We start from the raw sequence: 6337 nt of genomic DNA on the forward strand, positions 1-6337 counted from the left end.
CCTCTAAATGCAGTTTTCATTTTTTCAGTTAAACCTCATTACAAGAGACACTCAAGGGATCCGAAAAATGTGTCTCTAGTAAGCAAGGTCTCTTGTAACCAAAAATTATAAAAGCACTGTTTCTTGAAGACATAGCGCAAAAAAGACGGGGACAACACAGATGTAGACAGGACAGGCGCTGTGTTGATCAGTTTACTGCACATCAGCATATAAATGCATTCACACACATTAACAGGAAATTGTTCAGGAAAGCTTAAAGAAGTTATTCATACTATAGTATGTATTTTTGTGAGTTCAGGGTGTATTCCTTGCCAAATTCTGAAGGTAACGCACCTCACTTTGCAAGCCTTCCTGTTGCTCTGATACCTTTGAAGCACTCTTACATGCTCGTCACCCTCAGATGTTGACACTTTTCTTCGGAAATGTCCTTGTAGTCATCCTCTATGGCACATGTGCCATTTACTTGCGCGCGAAGCACACAAGATCCACATCTGCAGATAAGAATTCCTCAAAACATTATGGTACCTCAGCAGTCTCTTGGATACTCGCCCAAGCATCACCTTCAAGGATGCTTTCCACAGTATCCATATATGGGCCCTCTTACATCATGTCACCACATTTAAAGCCTGCTTGTCTAAAACAGTTTTACGCAGCTTCATTTCTCAGGACACTTGAAATAACCTGAACAGCAGGCTTTGCATTAACTACTATTGTACAGTCTTGCTGCCTATAGAGCAACAGGTGTTCTACCAACCTTGTTTTGTACAGCAACTTGACAGAGCACATAATGCCTTTGTCTATTGGTTCAAGGTAGGGTGTGAAGTTTGGAGGAAAAAAATAACTTTAGTGACTTTGAGCACGAGAACTTTGGTGCTGGAAGAAGCATCGTTGACAAAGAGAAAGACATCAGGATTCCGAGCTTTCATCTTGTGATCAAATTTTAACAGCGAGGAGTTAAAAATGCTGGATGTCATTCATGCATTTTGATTAGCTTCGTAGGTGACAATAATGTGATGCCAGTGGCTGAAACAACGGGGTCGTTGCGACTTTCCAAACATGGGGAAACACTCCTTCTCAGTTCCTGACATAGCAACAAAAAGGATGCCGATATTGTCACGGTGTTGGCGACAGGGGGTAGATTAACAGAGCCGGTACAGGTAGAATCACACGGTCCAAGGTTTAGATACGTCCTGCGAGTCCGGAGCCGATTCACTTCAACGTCGTCTTTCACTCTGAGCGCCCCCTGGCATTCCTCCCTCCTTAAGCGTAACGCACACAGTTACACGTGCACACAAGCGTACAAAAGCAACCTCCCCCCCTCAAAAAAAAGTTTGTAGATGTAGTTTGTCAGTCACCGTGCAAAGTACGGCTTCAGTCGCAAGACATGAACTGTCTCTGGACGAGGTAGCCGACGGCCTGTGTGCTCTGATCCATCCGGGAGCACCTCGTAATTGACGTTACTGATGCGTCGCACGATTTTATACGGTCCGAAGTAGCGGCAAATTAGCTTGTCTGAAAGGCCGCGGCGTTGAACAGGAGTCCACACCCACACCTGGTCCCCGGTGTTGTAGGAAGCTTGTCTGTGGCGGAGGTTGTACCGCCGTGAATCCCTGTCCTGTTGCTGGGTGATGTGGACGCGTGCTAGTTGGCGTGCTTGCTCAGCATCCTGGGCAAACTGCTCGGCGTCAGAACAAAGTTCGGTATCTGTTTGGTAAGGGAGCATTGCGTCCAGCATCGTCCGAACCTCCCTGCCGTAAACGAGGCGAAACGGCGTGAAACGTGTAGTCTCTTGGACTGCCGTATTGTATGCGAACGTCACATATGGTACGATCGCATCCCAAGTCTTGTGCTGGGCGTCGACGTACATCGCCAGCATATCCGCGATGGTCTTATTAAGCCTTTCCGTCAGCCCATTGGTCTGCGGATGGTAAGCAGTAGCTTTTCGATGCGCTGTACCACTGAGATGAAAGACTTCGGCCATCATTTTTGAAGTAAAGGCAGTCCCTCTATCAGTAATAATACAGGTAGGAGCACCGTGCCGTAGTATGATCTGGTGTACAAAGAAATGGGCAACTTCAGACGCTGTACCACTAGGTAACGCTTTGGTCTCGGCATAGCGAGTCAGATAGTCTGTGGCGATGATTATCCAACGGTTGCCACCAGAGGACCGAGGGAAAGGACCGAGAAGGTCCATGCCGACTTGATCAAATGGTGCTCGTGGTGGTATTATGGGCATGAGGAGGCCCGCAGGCTTTGATTGCGGAACCTTCCGACGCTGACATTGCCGACAGCTCTTGATATAGCGCTTAACAACAGTGGCAAGGTTGGGCCAGTAGAATGTCTGTCGTATCCTAGCAAGTGTGCGAGAATAGCCCAAGTGGCCAGATGTTGGTTCATCGTGGCACGCGGAAAGGATTTCCTCTCTCAGAGCTGTGGGTACCACGAGGAGGTAGGTTCTTGACTCGGATCTAGAGTTCTGCTTATAAAGCACACCACCTCTCAGGCAGAAAGTTGAGAGGCTCCGAGAAAAGCACTTAGGTATGGTGGCTGGCTGACCTTCTAAATAATCAATCAGTGCTCGTAAATCTGGATCTGCACGCTGCTGATGTGACATATCTGAAGCACCAACAGCTCCGAGGAAACTGTCAGCGTCATCCGTGTCTGGTGGAGCGAGCTCGACAGGCGCGCGGGAGAGCGTGTCAGCATCTTCATGCTTAAGGCCGGACTTATAAACAATAGTGAGATCGAACTCCTGTAGGCGAAGGCTCCATCGCGCCAGGCGGCCGCATGGGTCACGCAGGTTGGCCAGCCAACACAAAGAATGGTGGTCAGTGACAACTTTAAATGGGCGACCATAAAGATAGGGGCGAAATTTCGCAGCAGCCCAAATAATGGCGAGGCATTCCTTTTCAGTAGTTGAATAGTTCGTCTCGGCGCGGGATAAAGTACGGCTGGCATAGGCGATGACTCGTTCAACACCCTCTTGACGTTGCACGAGAACCGCCCCAAGGCCAATGTTACTGGCGTCGGTGTGTATTTCTGTCTCCCCCTGCTCATCGAAATGGGCCAGAACAGGCGGCGATTGGAGACGGAGACGCAGCTCGGCAAAAGCAGCTTCTTGTTCGTGCGTCCAAACAAAAGGGGTGTCTCCCCGGGTGAGCTGAGTCAGCGGTTCAGCGAGATCAGCGAAGTTAACGATAAAACGCCGGTAGTAACTGCACAAGCTGAGAAATCGGCGAACAGCTTTTTTGTCACGTGGAATCGGAAATTCCGCAACAGCAGCAATATTGTCAGGGTCGGGCTTCACGCCGGCGGCGCTGACGACATGGCCGAGAAATTTAAGCTCTCGGTAGCCAAAGTGGCATTTCTGTGGCTTAAGTGTCAAGTTAGCGGATCGAAGGGCTTCGAGTACTGACCGCAGGCGCTGAAGATGTTGTGCAAATGATTCTGCGAAGACCACCACGTCATCTAGGTAGACTAGACAACACTGCCATTTAAGGCCGGCGAGGACAGTGTCCATCATCCGCTGAAATGTGGCCGGCGCGGAACACAGGCCGAAAGGTAGAACTTTAAATTCGTAAAGGCCGTCGGGTGTGACGAAGGCCGTCTTCTCACGATCTCGCTCATCGACCTCAATCTGCCAGTAGCCACTTTTTAGATCGATGGACGAAAAATACTTTGCACGCCGAAGGCGGTCGAGAGAGTCGTCAATCCGCGGCAAGGGGTAGACATCCTTCTTGGTTACGGCGTTCAGTTTGCGGTAATCGACGCAAAAACGTAATGTGCCGTCTTTCTTTTTAACTAGAACGACCGGGGAGGACCACGGGCTATTGGAAGGCTGGATAACCTCATCTTCGAGCATTTCCTTAACTTGTGACCTAATAACTTCGCGCTCGGTCGAAGAGACGCGGTAGGGGTGCTGGCGGATTGGGCGCACATTATCGAACGTCACGATCTGGTGCTTGGCGATGGGAGTTTGATTCACTTTTGACGACGATGCAAAACACTCTTTGAATTCGAGTAACAATGAAAACAGCTGGTCGCGCTGGCTGACCGATAGCTCTGAGCTGACATCGAGATTGTCGAGGGATGTGGGCGGTGGCACGGTTTCTGCGGACAAGCACTCGGAGACATCAGATATGCGTTCGGCGAAAGCTACGGAAGTGTCACGAAAAAGGTGCCGATACTCGTGCGAAAAATTTGTAACAAGTACCTTGGAATGACCACGGTGAAGATGTATCAAACTGCGGGCCACGCAGACTCCTTGTGTCAACAGTAACGATACGTTAGTTTCGGCTACTGCGTCACCATCGTTAAGGGCATTGCATTTGACATTAACGAAGGTGCTGGTTCGGGGTGGCAGAGTGACACTGTCCTCATAAACTCGAAGCACATTGAGTGGTCGCTTTGCACCGCTGAGGGCCACTGCTTTTTCAGTAGAAAGCGAGACCTTAGAATTCCGGAGGTCAATAATTGCGCCATATTCACGAATGAAATCTACGCCCAGAATCAGGTCACGCGAACAGCTTTTCAGAACAAGGCAGCTTACCACAAATGTTGATTCTTGAATTTGAACTCTGGCCGTGCACATGCCCAGAGGAGTAATCAGATGACCACCCGCGGTGCGAACGTTTGTGCCAGCCCACGGAGTCAAAACCTTCTTGAGAACTGCGGCAAACTGGCTGCTCAAAATAGAATAATCAGCGCCAGTATCCAACAGAGCCCGAACATGGCGACCGTCCAGTACTACGGGTATGTCCAACGAAATCTGCTCGCGAATGTCAGGCTTCTGAGTCTTTGAGTGCTCTGCGTTGGTGTACGCGGTCTGTTTCACCTGCAATTCGTCGTCGTTGCAGGTGCGTTGTTGCAGCGTCCGTTCCACCGGCAGTTCGTCGTCGTTGCGGGTGCCTTGTTGCGTCATGTGTCCCGCCGGCAATTCGTCGTCGTTGCGGGTGCGTGGTTGCGTCGTTTGTTCCACCGGCAATTCGTCGTCGTTGCGGGTGCGTGGTTGCGTCGTTTGTTCCACCGGCAATTCGTCGTCGTTGCGGGTGCGTCGTTTCGTCGATTCCACCGGCAATTCGTCGTGGTTGCAGGTGCGTCGTGGTGGCGTCGAGGTGGCGGTATGATTGGTAACCGCGGACTTTTCCAATGTCGATGCGTAGTCTTTCCGTGTCCGCATCAATGGGGGGTCTCCCGCGCCGCGATTTCCAGCGAGCCTACCCCCGAAGGTCGCTGGTTTCAGTTTTCCCTCTGGGGACTGGGCGAGCGGCCCTGCGCTGCCCATGAGGAACTCGTAGCAGATGGCGACGGGCGAGACCTGGGTGACGGTGATCTAGATGGTCGCAGACGAGACGGAACGATCCGGCGCTGATCATTGACGAAATCTTCAACGGCTCGAGGCCGTTCGCCGTAGCGAGGCCGCGGAGAATCAGCGGAAAACCCTTCGAGACCTAGTCGACGGTAGGGACAGCGCCGATAGACATGACCCGGTTCGCCGCAGTGAAAGCATAGCGGCCGTCGGTCGGGGGTACGCCACTCGTCTGCTTTCCGTGTAGGCGGTCGAGAATCTGTGACGTACTGGATCACGGGGGCTGCTGTTTTCGGCCCAGCTACGTTCGGAGGAATCAGGGACGGCGAAGAGGGCGGAGAGTATTGCAGCACCTGGGAGTATGTAGGGCGGTGACACTCTGGTGGTGCAGGAGGAGGAGTAGGGCCAGGTTCACCGATTGGAAATGGAGGCCGGAGCGCTTGCTGTACCTCGTCGCGGACAACGCTGGCGATGGAGGAAGGAGCTGGTTGAGGTGTGCCATACATCAGTCGGAGTTCGTCGCGCACAACGGAACGTATGAGCTCCCGTAGCGCCGATGTGTCCATGCTATGCGATGGGAACTCAGCAGAGACGGAGGCGGCGTGGATGGTGGGATCCCGTGCCGAAGCTCGCTGTTGAAGCACTTTCTCTATAGTGGATGTTTCGGCAAAGAATTCTGCAACAGTTTTCGGCGGGCTGCGCACCAGGCCAGCGAAAAGCTGCTCTTTGACGCCACGCATGAGGTAGCGCAGCTTTTTGTCCTCGGACATCGTAGGATCCGCACGCTTAAACAGGCGCGTCATGTCTTCGATATACGCCGCTACAGTTTCGTTAGGCATTTGGATCCGAGTGTGTAGAGCACGTTCGGCCCGTTCGCGGCGATCTGAGCTTCCGTAAGTTGCCGCAAGATGACGTTTGAACTCACTCCAAGACGACAGCTGCTCTTCATGGTTCTCGAACCACGTCCGAGCGCCATCCTCGAGGCTGAAATATACATTTCGAAGCCGTGCAGCGTCATCCCAGAGGTTG

The sequence above is a fragment of the Amblyomma maculatum genome, chromosome 3 (assembly GCF_055883805.1).
Source record: "Amblyomma maculatum isolate TAMU_Amacu chromosome 3, ASM5588380v1, whole genome shotgun sequence".
Classification (NCBI taxonomy): Eukaryota; Metazoa; Arthropoda; class Arachnida; order Ixodida; family Ixodidae; genus Amblyomma; species Amblyomma maculatum.